The 22,834-nt window shown below is 39.9% G+C and overlaps 1 long non-coding RNA gene across 4 annotated transcripts in view; it reads left to right on the top strand.

Annotated features, from left to right (window-relative positions):
- LOC144306501 (uncharacterized) overlaps window positions 1–22,834 on the top strand; it is a 70,786-nt gene that overhangs the window by 24,121 nt on the left and 23,831 nt on the right. For 2 of the 4 annotated variants that reach the window (XR_013373591.1, XR_013373589.1), the window contains exon 2: window positions 21,599–21,672. This is a non-coding gene — a long non-coding RNA (uncharacterized LOC144306501). Of the gene's footprint in view, window positions 1–7,021; window positions 7,112–20,087; window positions 20,319–21,598; window positions 21,673–22,834 lie in introns of those variants that run through there. The other 2 variants (XR_013373588.1, XR_013373590.1) reach the window with 2 other exon arrangements.

The raw sequence follows: 22,834 nt of genomic DNA, 5'->3' as shown, positions 1-22,834 counted from the left end.
TATGGGGAATCTTAAAGCTTTATGCATGAGAAGAAAGTTGCAGCTTTCATACAGATCGATGACATTTTGAAAAATTTACTTCTAAAATTACCAAGGCTTGGGAGTCTCAGAGTATCAGTTCTATCCCAGTCTATTAATCAAGGGTGCCCTGATTCAGGGACAGGGGAAATAGACTCTATCTCTGGAAGAGCAGTCACAAAGTTCTGGAAGAGCATGTGGGATTAGAACTATTGTTGCAGCCATTTTTGGAAAATACCATCTGCTAGAGTCTCCCTTCTGGCCACAATAATTCAAGACTCTCCCGTATGGAAACTATAGTTGCCCCAAAGCCTCACCTGAAGCACAGGCTCCTATTCAGTGTCCAGTATCCTCTCATTTAAGTTATTTATCCAGGCGAAGATAAGGATTTTGAACATTATACCTCTGAAACAACTCCTTGAGAACTCTTCTTTTTGACTGAAACACCTGTAAGTACAGTGATACATTACCTTGACCCCACTTAACCCAACACACAGTGATGGGATAGTAATGGGATAAGCATTGTAGACATTCCTGTTCAGAAAAGGTGAAGGTACATTGCCCCTAAGGTTCATGACAATCCTGAAACCCAGCTGGGTTTCATGATAAAGGCCAGTTCCATGATTAATACTTGGGAATGATTCAGTGTTGTTCTTGGCTCTGTCCTCTGAAATAGTTTTCCTCTTCCTTCCGATGTTGCCCTTTTTGGAAGCTGAGTCATTCCTCAGTCTACTTCCTTGCTGTGTGAATTTTAGCACTCATTTTGTACTGTTTCTCTCAATTCAAACTAATATTATTCCTTTTAAAAATTCATAGATTTTTCTGGGGGGGGGGCACAAATTGGTTTACAACCCATTCCTTAGACAAAAACAAATCCCTTGAATGAACCCCTCTGCAGCCTAGCCCTGAAAGGAAGCTGAGGGACTGTGACTTTAAGATCCTCAGAGATGTTTACCTATTTGAAAGTCTTCTGAGATCTTAACAAAAGGCTTTATAGTCATGCTGTTGGCTTCATCTTTAGACTATGTTTTTTTGATCATACTTTGGATTTGATCTTTGTCCATAAGGTATTTCTTAGTCTCATCATCGTTTGCTGTCTGGAAAGCCTGGAAATAAGGAGAATTTTTTCTTTCTTTCTTTCTTTCTTTCTTTCTTTCTTTCTTTCTTTCTTTCTTTCTTTCTTCTTTCTTTCTTTCTTTCTTTCTTTCCCTTCCTTCCTTCCTTCCTTCCTTCCTTCCTTCCTTCCTTCCTTCCTTCCTTCCTTCCTTCCTTTTCTTTCTTTTCTTTCTTTTTCTAAAAATCTATCTATCTATCTATCTATCTATCTATCTATCTATCTATCTATCATCTATCTAATCTATCTATTTTTTAGAGGAGAGAGAGATGTGAGGTTGTATCTCATGACACTGAGATCATGACCTGAGCCGAAATCAAGAGTCAGAGACTTAACTGATGGAGCCACCCAGGTGCCCCAACAGTGTTATTTTTGAACCTAGCAAGCCCTGGATCCTTTATATGTATCAGTTCTTTAGCTTATTCAATTTACTTTATTTCTCTCCTGACATTTTCCTATATGCAGCAAATAGAGGCAGGTGGCATTCTCAATACTTTGGTTGAGTATCTCCTTAGCTAGATTATCTCTTTTCAGAAGCACGTTTCTACCTTTGCAGAGCCACGGTGTTGCTAAATTTTCTGATACTACAACACAAGGATCCCCTTTCCTCTAGCTTCTCAGAACATTTTCTTCATTTTACTTTGAGCTCTCTGCAACTGTGTCCTTGAGGCTATCATTAATATTCTGCTCAAGGGCCGCTCCTAGGTCTTCAGGAGAACCTACCAACCACTGTGTCCTGAAAACTTACATATATTCTCCGATTTGGTTACGGCAGTAGCCCACTTTTGCGTACCCAAATCAGTTTTTAATTTATCCGTGTTGTCTGTAGCTCAGCACTTGGTAAGTAGTGGACATCTGATGTGGAATGGAATTGTGAGCTCTTTATTTTTGTCTTTTTCACATTTTCAGTGATAATCATAGTGGTTATGTTATTTTCATTTTTTTAATTAAATGGAGTCTTAATCTTAAAGTTTTATGCATGACAAGAGAGTAGTAGTAGTTTTTACAGCAGATTAATGGCATTTTGAGAAATTTTCTTTTACAATTATTTATGACTAATTATTAAGTAATTTAAAATTACATAAGCAATCTGAGACACTGCAGTGTGTTTTTACTACATAGGAGTTTTCACAATTACCAGGTAATCATTTATAAAATAAACACAAAGATCAAAGGCATTTGACATTCAGACTGATTTTCTATCTTCATTTCGTGGGGTGAGAGTTGTTGAAAATGATAAACTTTCAACTCATTTTTATTTAAGTTCATTCTTATCAGGAAGTGAAATTTAATCCACTTTGACCATCAGATTATTGACTCTACATTACATTTATTCATTAAAGTAATCAATCAGTGGGAATGAGATTTTCTTTTTAAAATATAGTAAATGGTGAAAATGATGAGTTCATAAAAATGGCTGGGAACTTTCATTTCTTAGCTCAGCCTTCTACAATAGTATGATCCCATCTGTGGGAGTTTGACATAGCTCACTTGCTTTTTGAGTTGTTTTTGGTGTCTGTGCACCATCTGTATATATATGTGGCCTCCCCATGTCCCTGCCTTAAAAGAGAGTGCAAGCGGTGGTAATTCAAATGAGGGACACAAAAGAGAGAAGCATGAGCATTTACACATTTTTAGGGACAGATAGTGCCCCCCGTGTTCAATATGCTGATGCATTCCTCCACTGGTCCATCTCTGTGATTGCTCACTCCCTTTGTCTACAGCCTATAAATCTGTGTAGTCTGTCCTCAATCATGAAGACTTTCAGGAAAAAAATCCACTCACTGCCTTTGAATTGAATTTCAAAGGTAGATGGTAACTGAATGCAGTTAACATAACTATTATTTTTTCTGTCATAAATTATTGATGAGGATGACTTTCTTTCATATTTTTAAGATGGTTGCTATTTGGGGGCACCTGGGTGGCTCAGTTGGTTGAGCATCCAACTCTTGATTTCAGCTCAGGTCATGATCTCAAGGTCACAAATTGAGCACCATGTTGTGTCTCCATGCCCAGCAAGAATTCTGCTTCTCTCCTTTCTCTTTCCCTCTGCCCCTCCCACCCTCATGCTTTCTCCCTCTCTCAAATAAATAAATAAATAAATCTTATAAAAGGATAATTTCTATTTGTTATGATTTGTTAAAAGAATAGCAGCACAACTTGCCTACAGAAAAGTACACCAATCATAAAAATATGACTCAGTGAAATCTCACCAATAGAACACACATGTGTAACTTGAACGTGCATCCAGATCAAGAAGCAAGATTTCCCGCACCCTTTCTAGTCATGACCTATCCGAAGAGGAAGCACTATAGATTAGTTTTGCCTGTTGTCGAATGTCATATAAATGTAATCATATGGCAAGTTCTCTTGAAAAGCTTTATCGAGGCATAATTGACATAAATAAATTGCATATGTTTGGAGTATATAATTTGATGGGTTTTGACGTATGGATGCACTCATGAAGCCATCACCACAATTAAGATAATGAGCATATCCATCATCCCCCGAGTTTCCTTATCACTCTCTGCCACCCCTACCTTTCCTTTCCTCAGGCCACCACATTCTGTCACCACAGATTACTTTGCATTTTCTAGAATTTTATATAAATATAATCTTACAGAATGTACTCTTCTTTTTTTTTTTTTCACTCCCCATAATCATTTTGAGACTCACTTGTGCTGTTGTGTGTATCAAAAGATCATTCCTTGTTGCAGCTGAGTAGTATTCCTTTGCATGGACGTACCAAAGTTTCTTCACCCATGCACCTTTTAGTAAGTACTTCTGGGCATCTGGCTTATTTTGGTCAACATGATGTTTGTGAGATTCATTCTTAGTAAGACATCTGTGGGAGAAAAGGGGAAATTATTCTGTAACATTTCATGGGATAAAACTCTGTACTAGTGAAGATAAATCTACATTTAGTGTGAGGTCACTGTTAATGTTAAGTCATTCACACACTAATTCAAAGCATTTATTGAGCATCTACTTTGCATAAGATCTTGCACTAGACACTGAGCATTTTGTGGATTGGTGAATTGCTTTATTGTTTCTAATTGTTTTCTTCCCTCTCTTTAAGAGCATTATATACCCTTGTTTGTAGCTATGTGGCTCACAGTGTCTCCCTAAGTGAGGATTATATTTCCCTGCCCCAATGATGCTAGCGGTGGATATTTGACTCATTTTGGTCAATGAAATGGAAGCAGAAACTTAAAAAGCCATCAAAGGATTTGGTCTTAGCTCTTTTCTCTGCCATGAAATTACTGTGTCCTAGACATGGGCACTTCTTCAGCCGGAATCTGGATGAAGAAGGCACATAGAACAGAGCAAGGGCAGATCTGTGGCTGAGGTGGATAGTGAGCAAGAAATCTTTGTTGTAGGCAGTCATGACAAATAAGAGCTTAGCTACCTTCTGCATAAGAAAATCAACTGAAATTATTGAACTATTGATTGTGTTTTTAATGATGACACAGTATTCCAGGATTTAAATTTGAAGGCTCTTTTTCAGTTTTAATAAATCTCCTTATTCTTTCTTTAACAATATATTTCCTTTACTCTTACAATGAGTTTTTAAATAAGTCATTTCCTGAGTTCTTAGCTTCTTTCGTTTAATACCTGGTCATCTGATTTCTTTTCCTCAGTACTCTGTTAGGTTTTAGACAGTTGTTTTCAAACTGTGCTGTTGATTCCAAGAACATATTTTAATCTTTCCTCTGCTCCCCACTGTGAATTATAAGCATAGCGCTCTAGATTCTTCCTTCATCCTTGCATTCTGGTTCAGGTTCAACCACTGAATCTCCTGTACTATTAAAAAAAAAAGGAAATCACAGGGTTAAGAAATTATCAGCACTGTGCTAAAATTCCTACCATAGACCTTCCTCTGGTAAACCAATAAAAGAAGTCTAACATAGGCTTTGCTATATTTTCTTATGATGAAACCCCTGAATCATTAGTTTTCCTGTATTTTCAACTGGGTCTGGCCTAATTGCTACAGCTGTGTAGCTCTCCAAAAGGAATCACCTTATGTCTTAATATTGTTGGAGATCCTAGCTCACTTGCACTCAATTGTCACTCAATATTATAAAAATAAAACTCACTCCTGATATATAATATTCATGTATCTAATTTGGACTTATTATCATACTGTTGCCACTGGAAGGCTTTCAAGTCCCATTTCTAGAAGCTTCTTCTAAATTTCTATTTACCACCAGTTATTAACTGTATAGGCATACCAGGAGATATTGTGGATTTGGTTCCAGACCATAGCAATAGAATGAGTATCACAATAAATCGAGTCAAATGGATTTTTTTGGCTTCCCAGTGAATACAGAAGTTATGTGTATACTCCACTAGAATCTGTTAAGTGTGCAATGGCATTGTATCTAAAAGAACAATGTACATGTCTAAATTGAAAAATACGTTATTGCAAAAAAATGCTATCATTGGCTTTCAAGTGTGTCCTAATCAGTGATCACAGATCATCATAACAATCACAATAATATTGAAAAAATTTACAGTGTGAGAATTACTAAAATGTGACACAGAGACATGACATGGGCAAATACTGTTGGAAAAATGGTGCTGGTAAACTTGCTTGACCCAGGGTTGCCACATTTTTTTTTTCAATTTGTAGAAAATGCAGTATCTGCAAAACATGGTAAAGACAAGTGCAGTAAAATGAGGCCTGCCTGCACATATTTGGAAGAAATATGAAAATCTAGCTTATGTGCCAGTGCTGAAAAAATATGTTTACCCAGTGATTCCTGGCTATAGTTGACTTTTAAACATTTTCCTGAACCCTTTCCTCCCTAGCTGGGCTGTTGTTTGGGATCTGACCAGATGATGTCACTATGGGACCGTGAATGCAGGCATATTTCAAGGCCCTCGGTTCAGAAAAACTTTGGATTGACGTTAGCAGCCCCAGGAAAGATAACCTCCCTCCCACCCAGCGCCAGCCTCCGCCCCGACCTCCTTTCTCCCCCTGCCTGCATAGTTTATAAAATTGAGAACTAGCTGACGGATTTAATTTTGATGGAGGATTACCTGTAGGCAAGAAGGCAATCAAACCCATACTGTTAAGGAGAGAGGGCCGAGATAATGAATCTATTATCTCTGTTTAGCAAATGGAGAGTGTCAGGCTAATAATCTGTCAGTTTCTTTTTCCTACGCTATAAGCTTTCATTTCCATCATTAGGTACAACTAACTTAGAACTATCTCTAAAGGGGCTGATTAACCGGATGGTGTGTTTTCTAAACTACTTATGTCCTTGTATCCTTTTCTATGCCTGCCATTGATCTATTTGGGCTATCACAGAGTCCCAGCTGGACCTGAGACTTCAAATCAGTCTGTTGGTCACAAAGTTTTAGAAGTGGTGGGGAAACTTTGAGAGGAAGAGCTAGTAAGAGTTTTGGAACTATCTAGAAGTAGATGGTATTGATGCCACCTTGTCCTATCAGTGTGACAAATCACATACAGGTTCTCAGAGGCCACAGGGGATCTCTTTATTTACTTATTTATTTATATTTTATTTTATTATTTTTTTTTAGAGAAAGAGAGAAAGGATGTGGGCAGAGGAAGAGGGAGAGAGAGAATCATAAGCACACTCCACACCCAGCGTGGAGCCCGAAGCAGGGAAGCAGGGCTTGATCTCACAACCCTGAGATCATGACGTGAGCCGAAATCAAGAGTCAGACACTTAATCAACTGAGCCACCAAGGCCCCCACCGGGGATCACTTTATATTTCAGTTTTAAAGTTGTATTAAAAGAAGAGTCCTACTGAGTCAGGGTCACTAACTGAACACCCCCTGGGATCCTTTGCTAGAGTCATCGTAATAAAGTATCACAGATTGGGTGCCTTGAGCAACAGAAATTTATTTTCTTACTTTCTAGAAGTCCAAGATCAAGGTGGGGACAGGATTGGTTACTTCTGAGGCTCCTCTCCTCAGCTGTGTCCTCACATGGCCACCCTTCTGTATAGGTGAGCATCCTTGGTGTCTCTTGTGTATGTCCTAATTTCTTTTCTATACAGAGAAACTAGTTAGATTAGATTAGGACCTACCCTATGGGCCTCATTTTAATTTAAACACCTCTTTAATGTCTCTGTCTCCAAATGTAGCCCCATTCAGAGGTACTGGGGATTAGGGCTTTAGCAAGTGGATTTTAGGGAGGAAAACAGTTCAGCCCATAATCAATATCTAGATTGATAGATCATCTCGGGTGCTGATTATTCAACAGAAGTGTTTCTCAATTTCCTTAGCTTCTTTTTGTCTTTTTCAGTAGCATAGACTATTTTTGCCAATAGTCTCTTCAGAACTATAAGATCTCAGGGAACTTCTGGATGACTAGGGATACCCCCTGAAGACCACAGAACCTGAGAGAACCGGGATCTACTCAAGCCAGCAGGAGCTGAGCCTCAAGCCTGGGGTTCATAATGAGATTTTGATTGATCCCAAAGTACCTTAACTTGGACTCCTTCCATTTATCCTCAGGCTGTAGATATGCATTTTTTAGGAACCCTATACCAAGATGCTCTAAAACTTAAATTATTGAAAATAGAGTTAATGCGAAAATAATTGGATTGAGATTGTGCTTTTGCTGTGTAGTATAGATGGCTCTAGCCTTTTACCAAATAAAATGAAAGCAATGCAAGTTAAAATAATGTGCAGATATTATACTTTTATTATAAAATTAGTAGCATGATAATGCCATGTTAGAAAATTTAGAAAGTTATAGATAAATAAAAGGAAGAAAAATCAATTAGCTACAACTCTTAACATAGGGTTATTTATCTTTTTAAAATTTTTCTCTGAAAATATCATACTATAAATACTGTTTTCCAAAAAAGAACAAATTATAACTGAAAAGAATGAAGCTTCTCCTAAATTAGTAACTTGATAGGCTATATGAATAAATAAATTCAATCATTTCTTCCTTAAATGGCATTGAGCACAGTCCATGCCAGGACTGTTGTAGGGCTGGAGACACGGCTGTAAATAAATAGGGAAAATCTCTGATCTCACATGCGAATGAAGAGACACAGAGCAAGTAGAAAATCCATAAAAGTGCATTTCATTGATTCCAAATACATTTAATTTTTAAAAATCTTTGACACTGAGATGCATATTATAGTCACCATTGGTCTATATTGGTCACTGCCTGAAACTTGTGACATCAGAGACTTCACAGTGAGTACCAAGAGCTTGGAAGAAAATTCTGGGGACAGTAGCCATCAGTCTTTTAACTCCTTTGAAATGGTTGGTCATGGCGTGGGAGTTGGAACAGTGATGAGTCTGAGGAATGTAGCAGCCTTCAGGAAGATGGGCTCCAAGACAGGCCCACATTGCATGATGCAAAGCTGAGCAGGATCCCAGTTCCAGTGAGTTTAAGGTTGTCTATGAATTTATTTTTTTTAAGTTTTAATTTATTCATGAGAGATGCAGAGAGAGAGGCAGAGACATAGACAGAGGGAGAAGCAGGCTCCTCACAGGGAGCCCGATGTGGGACTCGATCCCAGGACCTCGGGATTATGACCTGAGCCAAAGGCAGACGCTCAACCACTGAGCCATCCAGGCGTCCCTGTCTATGGATTTATTGTGAGAAATGTTGTATGGCCAAAGATTTTAAGGCACCAAACATGACATTGCATGAAAAGACATAAACATAAGATGGATGGGGCTGAGTTTTACATAAAAATTAAAAGAAAAGAGACCGGTCTGGATCAAAAAATGATTCAAAAAGTTAGACTTTATGGAAAAGTTTGAGGAATATCTTTTTTTTTTTTAAAGATTTTATTTATTCATTCATGAGAGACAGAGAGTGAGAGAGGGAGAAGCAGGCCCCCATGCAGGAAGCCTGGTGTGGGACCTGATCCCAGAACCACGGGATATGCCCTGAGCCAAGGGCAGATGCTCAACCGCTGAGCCACCCAGGCTTCCCATTTGTTTGAGGAATATCTTAACCAATTTATTTCACTTTCTAAAATGTGTACATAAGAGATCTCTGATAAAATCCATGCCTAATTCTGTTTAAAAATGCTTTCTTAGTGGGTGTAAAAAGATTTTCTGTGGGGTAAGGAAGCACTGTTTCCTGGAATGGAAGTAGGTTTTCTCTTGGTGGTCACATAAAATACTGGTGCATGTCTCAATAGTATTTTTTTTTAAGATTTTATTTATTTGTTGTTGAGAGACACAGAGAGAGAGGCAGGGGCATAGGCAGAGGGAGAACCAGGCTTCCTGTAGGGCGCTCGATGTGGGACTCGATCCCGGGATTCTGGGATCACAACCTGAACCAAAGGCAGATGCTCAACCACTGAGCTACCCAGGCATCCCTCAATAGTATTTTAGATTCTATGAAGTATGGTGCTGTGTCAGGTAGTAATAAGTGACTCAAATAAATTCAAAGTAGACTTGGAGGTCATACTAGTTAGCTCAGGCTGCTATAACAAAATGCCATAGCCTGGTTGGCTTAAACAACAGATTTTTTCTCACAGTCCTGGAGGATGGAAGTATAGGTCAAGATGCCTGCAGATTTGAATTCGGCTCCTGATCAGCAGGATCCTCTTCCTAGCTTGCAAAAGGTCCCTACTTGCTGTATCTAGAAAGAGAGGGAGAGAGAGAGTGTGTGTGGGGTTGTGTGTTCTGGTGGTTAATTCTATCATGGAGACTGCACTCATGACCTCATCTCAACCTAATTATCTTCTAAAGGCCCCACCTGTAAATACCAAAACCTTGGGGCTTGGCGCTTCAACATATGAACTTTGGGAGGAAGGAAACATTCAGTCCATTAAGAGAGGCACCCAGTTGGATAAGAACTAGTTTGCAGAAGGAAACAGTAACACCTGTATTTTTGTCCTGGGTGACTCTTTTGTCCTGGGGAAATCTCTTAACTTCTTTCGGTCTCAGTATCCTCAGTGGCCAAATCATACCAGCCCGCCATATTTTTTAGGGGTTCAGTGATGAGCATCTGATAATTACTCATATGATCCATCATTGAGGACCATGTCCAAGGTCTGTGCTTGGTGTTGGGAGCATAGGATCAAAGAAGGCAGAGATAGTACCCTCCCTCAGAGGGTAACACATGATGGAGTACTGATCCAGCTTTTCCCCATCTATCCAGGGAGACCTTTCCTGGTTCCCTTTGCTTCCTTTGCTCAACTGATAAAAAGTAATGTGCAATATGTCAGAAAAGATGTGAACCTTTGTCATCATTTGAATCACACTCAAAAAGGAAATAAATAGACATTATAAATGGAGTTGAGTTGCCTCTCACTAAAGTTACTTGGGGATTCTTTAGTTCTTTCAGCATTTGCATTGAGCAAAAATGTTAAATAGAAGATAGCTTTCAGGAGGTCAGACATTTTGGGTAAATTTCCTTTTCTTTTGGTGAGTGTTCTAAACATCACCTTATAAGGACCTAGTGCCTCTAAGACCTTACTCCATCTTTCTTCCTGCCCCAATTTCCCCTACACTCTTGCTGCCAACATTTGCTTTTAGTAGAAAACTTACACTAAGTGGTAAATAACTGGTAAAAGCTTAAAATGTACCCCCTTCTTAAATGTTTTGTATTTTAAGTGGAATCAGTGCCTTGAGGTAAGTAAGTTTGTTTGTTTGTTTTTTTTAAACAGATTTTAGGTCATAATCATGAAATTAAAAACTTGGTCTCTACCACACCACCCACAGGTCATGTAGGAAAACTTAAATCATCACAATTATAACCTCTTAATTTTCTTCCTGGGAAGGTTGGTTCTACTTATGAGGAAACTTTCTTGTTGTTGTTATTCTACTTATTTCCTATTACAAATAATATAATTTATCAAACATTCCTGAAACTCAAATATATGTTTAGGGAAAATGTGCTCCTTAATTCTTAACAACAAAGGTCTTGATTCTAACTCTGGAGAGTTATGTTTTATACTTAATTTCTTTGAACTGCTTTTTAAAAATTTTTTTATTTATTTTTTTGACAGAGAGACAGAGAGAGCATAAGTGGAGAGAGAGGGAGAGGGAAAAACAGACTCCCTGCTGAGCAGGAAGCCTGACTTGGGGCTTGATTCTAGGACCCTGAGATGATGACCTGAGCCTAAGGCAGACGTTTAACTGGCTGAGCCACCCAGGCATCCCCTCTGAACTGCCTCTATTTTTTAAAAAAAGATTTTATTTATTCATGAGAGATAGAGATAGAGAGAGAGAGAGAGAGGCAGAGACACAGGCAGAGGGAGAAGCAGGCTCCATGCAGGGAGCCCGATGTGGGACTCGATCCCGGGCCTCCGGGATCACACCCTGGACTGAAGGCGGCACTAAGCCGCTGAGCAGGGCTGCCCCTGCTTCTATTTTTTATTTTAAAACATATATTAAATAGTAAGATAATATCTATGTGTTGGACTATGACTTGCCTTTTTAAAAAACCCTGAAAAGAATAGATATAAAATAATATATTTCATTTATACTCCTTCTTATACTTATGTCTGATTATTAATTTTATTTAAAAAAACTGTAGTTTCTTGATTAAACATGGGTGGCTTTTCTTTTTTAAGCTTAAAAGACTTTCTCTTTCTTTGCTGTTAGGACCAGCCAGTAGGATTATAGCCAAAAGACAGTGCCTGCCATCCTGAAAAATGTATACAGTTGACCCTTGAAAACACTGGGATTAGGTACATCAACCCCTTTCCACCATGTAGTCAAAAATTTGCGTGTAACTTTTGACTCCCCCCAAGTTTAACTACTAATAGCCTGCTGTTGGCCAGAAGCCTTACAGATTGCATTAACAGTTTGTTAACATGTATTTTGTTAGTTATATAACTATTAAATACTATATTCTTACAAGAAAGCAAGCTAGGGAAAAGAAAATGTTATTAAGAAAATCATAAGGAAGAGAAAATGCGTTTATAGTACCGTACCGTTTTTATTGGGGAAAAAATCCATGTATTAGTGGACCACAGAATTCAAACGCATGTTGTTCAAGGGTCGACTGTATGTGTTATAAAGCCCAGGCTTGCTTGTTGTCATCTGGACAACCACATTTTTATCACCAGGTCAGCCTAATTTAATATGAAGTTTTGGGAAAGTATGTCCTCAACAGTGAACAGTGGCCATGTAAAACCATCATACTGTTAGTAGATTTAATCAATCAAGATATCAGCATTAAATTTGCTGCACACTTCTGTGAGGTTATCTTCTCTCTCTGGTCCTGCATGCTGTTGCTCGTGGAATGGAAGTCTACTGTGAACAGCCGCAGTCCTTGCTCTGGAAGACATGGAGAGAGGCACGTGCACAAGGACTTCTTTTGTAGGTCTGATTCTGGGGACATGTAGCCGAGCTCTGCTCTTGTTCTACACGCTTCAAGACCAATGCTGGAGAGGAATAGCCCATCTTTGTTGCTCCTGCAGCTAGAGAGGAGAAGTGCATCAAGAACTGTCATGTCAACAACCAGAGCAATGTAGTACAGGGGGATGGAAGAAGCCATTGTCAGACCATGATCTGACCTCCACTCTCTTCAAAGAAAGTTCATTTTCCTCTTGATTCCCCCAGGGAAGGGAGGAGTTCAATGGCAGATTCATTTAATGTTTACTACACCTCCAGCACTTTCTTTGATGTCAGTATCATTCCTTTCATCTTACCACTGAGGCAACACTGAGCTCAAAATGGTTAAATCACTTGTCCAAGGTGTCACAGAGCTATCAATAGAAGAGTCAAGATTTTGATTCCTAAAATAGGAACTTTATCTATTTATTTTTTTTTAGAAAATCATGCTGTTTACTTATATCAATGACACTCCGTATTTCTAGGACTTCAAATCTTGTATTAGAGGTTAAAAAAATATATTTTTAACTACATGCCTTAAAGACAGAAACTCCAACTACTTTTTTGGAAAAAGTAGAACCCGCAGAGGCTTTGTAATTGAACATAAGGAGCCTTAAAGTCCTCATGCTACTGTGGGATCTTTGGCTGTACGTTTACCCCTCCCTCTACCTCAGGTTCTTCATTTATAACATGAAAATGCTTTCCCTGAGAAATAGTGAGCTCTAGGTTAATGTTATCCTTTGTAGAATTCTAAAATATATCCCATAAATTGATCACAATAAGGAAGTTTCTGTTAAGGATGATGAGTCTTTCTCTTTTTCTTTTCTTTTCTTTTCTTTTTTCTTTTCTTTTTTTTTTGAGGCTGATAGCTTTTATTGTTATTTCTTTAAATTAAATTTTGGGTTGTTAACATACAGTGCAATATTGGCTTCTGGAGTAGAATTCAGTGATTCATCACTTAAATACAACACCCAGCGCTCATCATAACAAGTGCCCTCCTTAAGGATGATGAGTATTTCTTGAAAGTATGAAATTCATTATTCTTCATACATCTGTAATGTTCAAATACAATAATTTGGTCAAAGGTGTTGAGTTGATAATTTGCCCATTGATAAAGCAGAATAAAATCAAATACTTTACTATAGATGTGTGAAAAAAAATGTAGTTGTCCTCATTGTTTTTAACTTAAATATGTATATATTTTTTTGGTTTTATTTATTTATTTGAGAGAAAGAGAGCATGCACATGAGTGGAGGGAGAGGCAGAAGGAGAAGCAGACTCCCCACTGAGCAGGGAGCCTGACTTGGGACTTGATCTCAGGACACTGGGGTCATGATCTGAGCCGAAGGCAGATGCTTAACTGATTAAGCCACCCAGGCACCCATGTATTACTCTTGAGCCCCATTCTCATTGATGCTTGAAGACATATTTTAAAAAAGATTTTATTTTTTTATTTCAGAAATAGAGAGTATGAGCAAGGAGAGAGGTACAGGGGCAAGGAGGGGGAAAGAATCTCAGGCAGACTCCTCACTGACTGTGGAGCCTGATATGGGGCTTGATCTCATGGCCCTGAGATCATGACCTGAGCCGAAATCAAGAGTTGGATGTCTAACTGACTGAGCCACCCAGGCGCCCCAGAATACACTTACATTTGACAACTAAATGTATTGGTCTCTTTCTCTTTAAAATAGTCCTTTTCAAATGAATTGGTTTAACTCAAAAACTTCAAATTCCCTTTCAGGCTCTTTTGTCACTCACTCTTCTCAAGATGGCATGTTAATGAAGGGAGAAGCCCATGACTACTCCTAGGGGCTGGGGTGTCCACTCCTTCCTGGCCACTTTGTACCCTGACAGGGATTCTGCTGAAGTACAGTGGGTTCCGCGTGGGCCTTGGGCACCCTCCTAGCACGTGCTGGGGAATTCAGCGGTCCCCGAACTCTGAGATCTGTTTGAACTGACTCCAGACCTCCATGGGCTATTGGTTCTCTTAGTACTTTCACTTAAGAGTCTATTGAAGGAGGCTCATAATTAAAGAAGCAATTTGCATAAAGTATAATAAGTGCTGTGATAGAGGAAGTACTGAGTATCAGGGGATGTGTGAATCAGAGGTGCTGGACTCAGTCTCAAGTTCCCAAGACAGGCTTCTGTGAAAAGTTGCTGTCAAACTATAGTCTGAAGGGTGTTCAGGAAGGAGGTAACCTGGCCAAGTGCAGAGAGATTTTGAGAGCGGAGGATTGAGAGGGGGAGCACACGTTCTAGGCAGAGAATAGCATGTGTCGATAGCAGGCTTATTTGAGAGGCTGAAAGATAGAAGGAAGGTGTGTTTAGGTGGAGCTGGGAGCAGCAAAAGATGAGGCTGGGGAAGGGAGCTGGGGCCATGTGAGATGGTCTGTGACAACCACAAAGACCACGGTCTCAGAGCACTGGGAAGCCACTGAAGGTTTGTAAGCTGAAGGAGTGACATGGTCACATTGTCTCTGTGGGACGATGACTGGGCTGTCCTGTAAGGGACAGGTCAGAGGGGTCTATCGCATTGGTCTAGGTATTTTTGAAGAAAGATATGACTAGTCCAGCGAAATCTCCTTTTTTTTTTTTTTTTTAAATCTCCTTTTTAGGTCACAAGTTGGCATTCAACATCATTAAACACAATTGCTTTTTTTTTTTTTCCTGGAAAAATGGAAATCACTAACATACACTAAGATTTTGTCAGAAAATTTTAACTTACTGGAAATTCTATATATTCCATAGTTTCTTTCCTACCCATGCTCCATTGAAAATTAATTATGATACCAAAAAACCTCAATATGTAATGACTCAAAGATTAAAGCACATACATTTAAAAATCTGGTGGGATTGTAATCTCCCCATGTTCAGGTGACATGTCGTGGACAAATAAAATGATCAAAAGACATACATGATACGGCAAGACACTGAAATTTGGGGTATAGCTTGTTACGTCAGTATAACCTGCTCTGATGCCTGTAACTCTATTACATCATAAAATATTATACAAAATATGGAATGTTAAAATATCTCAATTTCCTGTGGAAATGGGATATCTGAAAATAGTGATTAACTTAGCTTTGCTGGCACCCAAGTGACTTCTGTGTGAAAACAGATGCTGCCCAGGCTTTCAGGTATACGTGGTAAGAAAACTGAGGGTGATGGGTTAGCCAAGGAGAGGAGGAGAGAGAGCTTTCTCCAGACCAAGATGTGGCCCAGGGAACCTCCCTCTCAGATCTCCTCTTGCATCTGGCTCCTTCCCTTTTCTCCCTCCAGCTTCCTAGCTCAATCCTCATTAAGCTCAGAGGGAGACATGTCAGAAGTATTCCCATGAAGATGCATGAATTTGTTGCTTTCGAGAAATGGATTGACATGAAGTTAGCACCCAGGCCCTTTGCTTTAAGATGCCTATCAGCTTGAGCTGATCTGTTTGCAGATTCTGTACCATATGCAGGGGGAGTATCTGCATCCAGTTTTTGGGTGCTCAAGATGACACGATTGGGAACAGATGGTTTAGTGGAAGTCTGCAGAATTCAAGCAAATAAAATGCATCCTTTTTTGGGGGTGGGGGCAGGGAGAGTCATGTACCAATATTTTTGTCCAAATTAAGGAATTGTAACATGTAAACTCTGGTATTTAATTGTATCAGTAGGTTTGGTTTCCTGTTTGTTGAAGTTTCCTGCATGGTAGTTACGGCTATCCTGTGTGAGTCGGTTCTTGGCAGTAATTATACAATGTTTGTTCTTATTCTGTGCTTTATTATGTCTTCCCATGCGTCCACGTGCTGTCTTGTTTTGTCTCTGGGATGCTAATGGAATAGTTGAAGGAAGGAGCAGCTGAAGAAATGGGCTCTGATCCTGTGGTGTGGGTCTGGTTACTGTGATAGCAGCAGTTGTAAGTATAAAGCAAGGTCTGTGCAGCTGGGACTTTGATCCAAAAAGTGGTGAAGGCAGGTGTAAAAGGGGTCTGAACATTTGTTGCCGAGAGAATCAGAAAGGAAGATTTGGGATCATGAATCTTAAGCTCAAGAGTTATCTTTTCAGCAAATGTCACTCGTCGCTGTAAGTAAAAGAGAAAATTAGAGGGAGAAGTTTATTGCTACATGTTATGTGTAATTACATAGATTTATAAGGGAGATTGGAGGCTTTCCCTAAGTTCTTAAGAGGGAAGTCTACAGTGAAGTTTATGGAGTGGGGACCCGGAATGCAAGGAATCAGCTTTCCCATGTCATGGAAAGGCATGTTTTCTCCTAGGGATCTTACTCTCCATTTCCAAATCTACATATTTTATATACGTATCACCCCCTAACTATTTGAGGCAATTCTTGAATATTTGGCCTATAGATTAACAACAACAACAGCAACAACAACCTACGTGTATGGCATAAGAATTATAAATGGAGGTCCTAACTTTCCAGATTCTTGCCTGATCCGCTCAGCTTTAGCCACTCAATCTATGTATGAAGGATACATTAATGTCTTTTTATTTTTTAAAAAAAGATTTATTTATTTATTTATTTATTTATTTATTTATTTATTTATTTATGATAGACATAGAGAGAGGCAGAGACACAGGAGGAGGGAGAAGCAGGCTCCGGGAGCCTGACATAGGACTCGATCCCAAGACTCCAGGATCGTGCCCTGGGCCAAAGGCAGGCACTAAACCGCTGAGCCACCCAGGGATCCCCCATTAATGTCTTTTTAAATGTTTGTGACGATTGTCTGAGGTTAGGCACAGCTGAATAAAGCCAAGTGCTTACCTTCAGAAGGCAGACTAGCTTGCAATCAGTTAATCAGAATCCCAGTTGGAGAGGCTCGCAAGGTTGTGCCCTCTGCTTGTTTTACGGGGTCAAAGTTGGAGAGCTGGGCACCAATGGGTGTAATAGCCCCATAAAAACATGCTCATGTAGGGGCACCAGGCTGGCCTAGCTGGTCGAGCATGTGAGTCTTGATCTCAGGGTTGTAAGTTCGAGCCCCATGTTGGGTATAGAGATTATTTAAGAAATACAAGCTTAAACAAAAATAAAAAAGGTTCTTGTTTACATAGAAGCCGAAAGTCGTGCTACTTTTGTGCCTCCTGGCTTTAGGGGGCCTTCAGGTGTCTTTCTGTGCTGAAGAGAAAATTCAGTTACTTCACTCAAGGTTATGTTTTTTAATGTCCTGTTTCTCAGATAACTGTCAGATTATTAACCAAATGCTCCAGTGGCTCTGCAGCCTGGTTGCATTCAACTGGGAAGCAGTCCTGTGGATGCTGGTCTCGATGAGCGCACATCCCCTGTGTAAAGTCACATGGCATTGGAGACCTTCCAATTCTTGGCTAAAGCTCTAAATGTAACAGTATGCTTCCTTTTGAGAATGACTTATTTTTGTTCACTACTGAAATAGAATCCATTTTTTCTTAACCACGTGTTATCCTTGGAAAAGCAGCTTTAACCAAATTTTAGGGGTGTGCTCTATCAGTCGTCATTTCTGTAATTAAAAGTACGATGTTAACTAATCTGCAGATGGATTAGTTCTTCGTTCATTTTTACCTTCTCCCCCCATAAAAGGACATAGAATTTTTATAGGTTTCCTGGAAAGAAGGGCAGAGGCCCTGTCTGTGTGAGTATGTGTATGTTTTCTAAAACATTCTTTTATGTAGCAGACCCTGTGAGCTTCCACATTTACATAGCCAGTAAGGCTGAAGGCAAGATGAGAAGAGCTTTGGTTGGTCCAAAATTTAGTTTCCTTAGAAGAGAGGTATAGAAAGTTTGGCTGGATGATAAAGGAATCCACTGGCACTTTGAGCCTTTTTTTTTAAGAACATGTTTTACCTTACTTTGGTTGGCAACTTTCCTATTTTATTTCCTTGCAGTTTGGTACAGGGAAAAGCTTATGCCATTTGGAGTTAGAATAGACACAGGGCAAAGTGTCTGTCTTTTTTTTTTTTTTTTTTGTCTGTCTTTTTTTAAGACCCAGCTTCTCAGTTGACATAGTATTAGCTACTTCTCTTTTTATGAATATTGAATGAGATAATATATAAAAAATTAGCATTTCATCAAACACAATAGTCACTCAATAAATATCCATTCTTTTTCACTTTCTTCTCTGACATACTCTTTCCTTAAGGGAAATCTTACATTAACCTTATAATGAATGAGATAGAAGGAATGAAGCCCTGGAAAAAGGAAGGGAGAGAGAGGAAAAAAGAGAAGAATAAAAGAGTAAAGGAATTGTGTCAGCGTGACATAAAAATTAGTTTGGAAGCACAAGTTTAGCTAAAATGATCATTGGCATTGTGTTAACCAAAGTAATTCAGGCTTTAAAGAAAAATTGGTTGTGCCACATTTGTTTAGCATCTACGAATTGCTAGGTGCTGGGACTGGGCACAAGGGATTAAATGGTGAGCAGACTCATTCCAACCCCAAGGAGCTCAAGTTCATGTGGGGAAATAGATGCAAAAGCAATTATCTCCAATAAAATAGGCTAAGTTCTGTAACAAAGAAGAGTTCACACATTGGGGAGCGGATGGGTGATGTGACACTACACAGATTACTCAGCTGAAGCTTTGTGAGCTCCCACAGTCTCCAGCACATTACAGAGATTTTCATGCAGTGCTCTTCGCCCACGAACATTCCTTGCCATTGGATGGGCAGGTGGGGTAATTTGTTGCTCAGATTCAGGATCAGTTATTTTGGCTTCTCTAAAAATTATTTGGGTAGTGAGGCAAACATGCTTGAGCGTTGGGGAAAGCCATGGACACTCGATCCCTCAAGGGTTAAGAAGTTTTATCATTTACGTTTTATTTAGTAGCAAAGAGGCCAAGAAACAAGTGAAGCATCTCACCACGTAGCCTTCTAAGGAAAGTTGGCATTTCCAGTGGGAAGGTACAGGCTGGGAAGAAGTCCCTGTCGCTCATCGCTTTAAACAGATCTGACAGTTTCTTATTTAGAGAGAGCGCGTTCCTTAGTTGACATGAAAAGTTTAGATGACACACCGCCCTAATTATCCCTACTCTCTGGAAGGGCTGGATCCACAACCCAATTCTGGGTGACTTTTTTTTTTTTTTTTTTTTTTGCCTTCTTGCTCTTATCATTCTCCACTGACTGGTCATCACATCAAGTCAACTTGCAAATAGAAACTCTCTGAGTCACTTAATGAGAATGAGGCCCTTACATCTACACCCAGCACTGAGATCTCCAAAGAACTCTTTTGCCTCTCCTCTTCCAATGAACCACATCAAGGAATGGTCGCATTAAAATAAGTGCATCTTTGTTAGAGATGTCAGGTTTAGGGGCGTCTGGCCTCTGAGGCCGGCTAACGCATCACTCCTCTGCTCGGACAAGGTAGAGAGCTCACTGAAGCGATTAGAGCAATTATTCAAAGCCACCTGTCACAGCTAGTCAGCCCTGGCCCTGGCTGATGGGAAGAGGTGGCCTCGTCCTGCCTCTTCAGACCAAGCGCTGTTATCCGATGGCATCTTTGCCTCCAGCATCTCCTTAGATGGGCTCAAGTTTCAAACATTTATTGGCAAAAACGTAACTTTCTTGCATTTTTTTGCTGTTCTATTTGGATAATCCTCCTACTCAGATGGAGGTCATCTGGGGCTCCTACTGATTTATTTCTCTTCTGTAATTTCTCCTTTATCCCACTTGACATGTTTTATTGCAGAGTTCCCTTGTGATGAAGCAAGAGTTCTCCTGAATTATGGACAACTTCTCATTTTCTTTCGTCCCACCAAATCATCCCGAAGATGATTTCCTTCCCACTTTCATTCTGAAGAGCTGGTGAAAGCCTTTTAGTGAAACTTGGTGTCACTGAGGAGGAAAGAAATTGGAAAGCCATGGAAAAATGGCTTATATTGGATCCAGGAGCTCCCGCAGAGGAAGACGTTATCTTTAATCCTGTGAGCCTTGCCATCCTCCTCCTCCCCTTCACCAGCATCATCTTCACCAGCGTTGTCTGTGTTTTCACTGCCCCTGGGTACTTGTGTGTATGTGTCGTAGCACTAGGAATGCCATAAAGATGGAATTAAATGCACAAAATCCTGCCTCTCTGTCATGCAATTCAAGGCAACTGATTCATACATAAGTTAACAATAAATGATTGCATTTTGAATAAAGAATAAACAAGAGCTTAGATCACAGAAATAATTGAAATGTTGCCCTTACATATAACATTTTATTTTATTTTTTTAAAGCATGAGGAGTGAGGGAAACTACAACTGTTGTGTACTTCATACAGGGCAGGGGCAGGAGAATGTTTTTACCCATTCCTCTCATTTGTCAGACGGATAATGAGGAAAACCATTATTTTAGAAAATGCTTTGGAAAAGGGAAGCAGATGTCTTGCTTGATAGGGTATTTCAGCCACACTGACACCTTTTTAAAAATCATCCTAGGGGACCCCTGGGTGGATCAGTGGTTGAGCATCTGCCTTTGGCTTAGGTCATGATCCCGGGGTCCTGGGATCGAGTTCCGCATAGGGCTCCCCGCGAGGAGCCTGCTTCTCCCTCCGTCTGTGTCTCTGTCTCCGTGTCTCTCATGAATAAATGAATAAAATCTTAAAAATATAAGTAAAATTATCTAAGTAATTTTTATGAAAGTGGGATTGTTTCCTTTGGCTGATCCTGGACAGCAGTCATGGTAAGTTGGGGATAGTCATTTCTTTGGTGATCAAAAGTAGCCCTGCTACATGGCAAGGTATTTTACTTGATCTGGTTCAGTGAAAATGTTCTCCTGATTTCTATTTATCTTAAGTACCACCTCACCCTAGAACTCAGTGGGCACTTCTCTCATTTAGGGTCCAGAAATAGCGGTTTAGTTACTTCTTACCTTTCTGAAATCAACATGTTTCCCGGGAGAATTGAAAGGAAGATCCTCTGCCAAATATAGATCTAGAAAAATGATAATTACTCGTTAGTCCTTTGCTCATGCTGTTTTCCTTGCCACAAATGCCTTTTTTGGGTCACCATCATTTACTAAAACCTGCTCTTCCATTCTGGTGTGGCCTGGGATGTCCCTCTCTTGGGAGGTATTTTTTTCAACTACAGCTGTCCCTGGTGATATTTAGGGTTTGGAAGGTTGGGGTTGTTCTTCTGAATCCCCACAGTATTTACTGCCTTACAAAACAAATGTTACTTTTTATTATTATTTATTCTTTCTTGCATGAATTCTAACCACCTAGCGAGCCTCTTAAGAGACGTAACCTAGTGGAAGCCATGTAATCTGACCGAGCGTTCAAGTTCCCATCTGTAATATGTGAGTACTACTAATATCTTCCCAACCTACCCCACGGGCTGTTTTGAAGCTAAGGATGAGATAATGTATAAGGATGAGATAATATATGTTGAATAAATATGTGAAAAAATGTTGAAAAGTATAAAACCCTGTGCAGATTCAAGTCCACAGGTACAAAGAAGGACAGATCTTTTAGGTACTACCCTAGGCCAGAGCTCTTGTTCAAGAGGTGAGAACACTGATGTTCTCAGAGGCAAAGTTGCAGAACTGGTTAGCGTGGCTGAGCCCGGGATCAGGTTTCTGGACTCTGAGCAGGTGCAGTCTGTTCTCTCCCTGCTGCTTCTCTTATTAGGCAGAGCAGTGAGCTTCCTGGGCACTGAATAATTGTCAGTAGAGGCAACACAAATAGATTTCACACTGTTTGGGGGGGTGAGGAATTGGTAGTATATCCTTTCTTGAAAGTGGAAGCTGATAGAAAGTTGAAGGATTAGCAGAAAGGTAATGAGAGTCTTGATGCCTGCAAGAGAGATGGGGCGAGGCAGGGCTTTGGAGGATGAATAGGAGCACACAAGAGGGAGGCTGAGCCTATGGAAATGAACTTTGCTGATGTTGTAGATTTTCCAGGTTGGGATAACCTGCTTACACGGGTGGGGAAAACTTGTGCGGATTTATGTTTGGATGGGAAGCTGAATTTCTATCTTCCTCCACCTTCACGGTGTAACCACTCACATGCATCCAAAGGGTAACTCATTTCTAAAAGGCACTACATGCAAACATCATACACAGGTGGGGGAGTTGATTCTCAACAGTGAGGTCATTATCAGTCTTATCAGTTCCTGATAGGGAACAGAAGAGATCAGAGTTCAAAGGGCTGGGGGTGTGGGTAGCAAATTTGAACATGGAGCTTGGGACAGAGGGAGGGCACCAGAAAGGTGATTGACAAATGAGTAGAAATCTGTAATAGTCAAGACATGTATGGGATCAAGTTGAGGCGATGTGGAAGTTCTGGACCAAACTGCATCAGGGCTGGGAAACTGCAGGCATTTGTTTTACAGAGGCTTGTTTGCTACTGAATGGGGTTGGTGATGGGGTCAAACTGTACGTCCCATATAAGGCTTTGCTTGGCACTCCAAATTCTTAGGAAGAGAGGATGAGAATGCAGTCAGGATAAGCCTATTGGTAT

The sequence above is a fragment of the Canis aureus genome, chromosome 37, assembly GCF_053574225.1.
Source record: "Canis aureus isolate CA01 chromosome 37, VMU_Caureus_v.1.0, whole genome shotgun sequence".
Classification (NCBI taxonomy): domain Eukaryota; kingdom Metazoa; phylum Chordata; class Mammalia; order Carnivora; family Canidae; genus Canis; species Canis aureus.
Note: the sequence above shows the minus strand (reverse complement) of the source record. Positions and strands in the feature narration are given on the sequence as shown.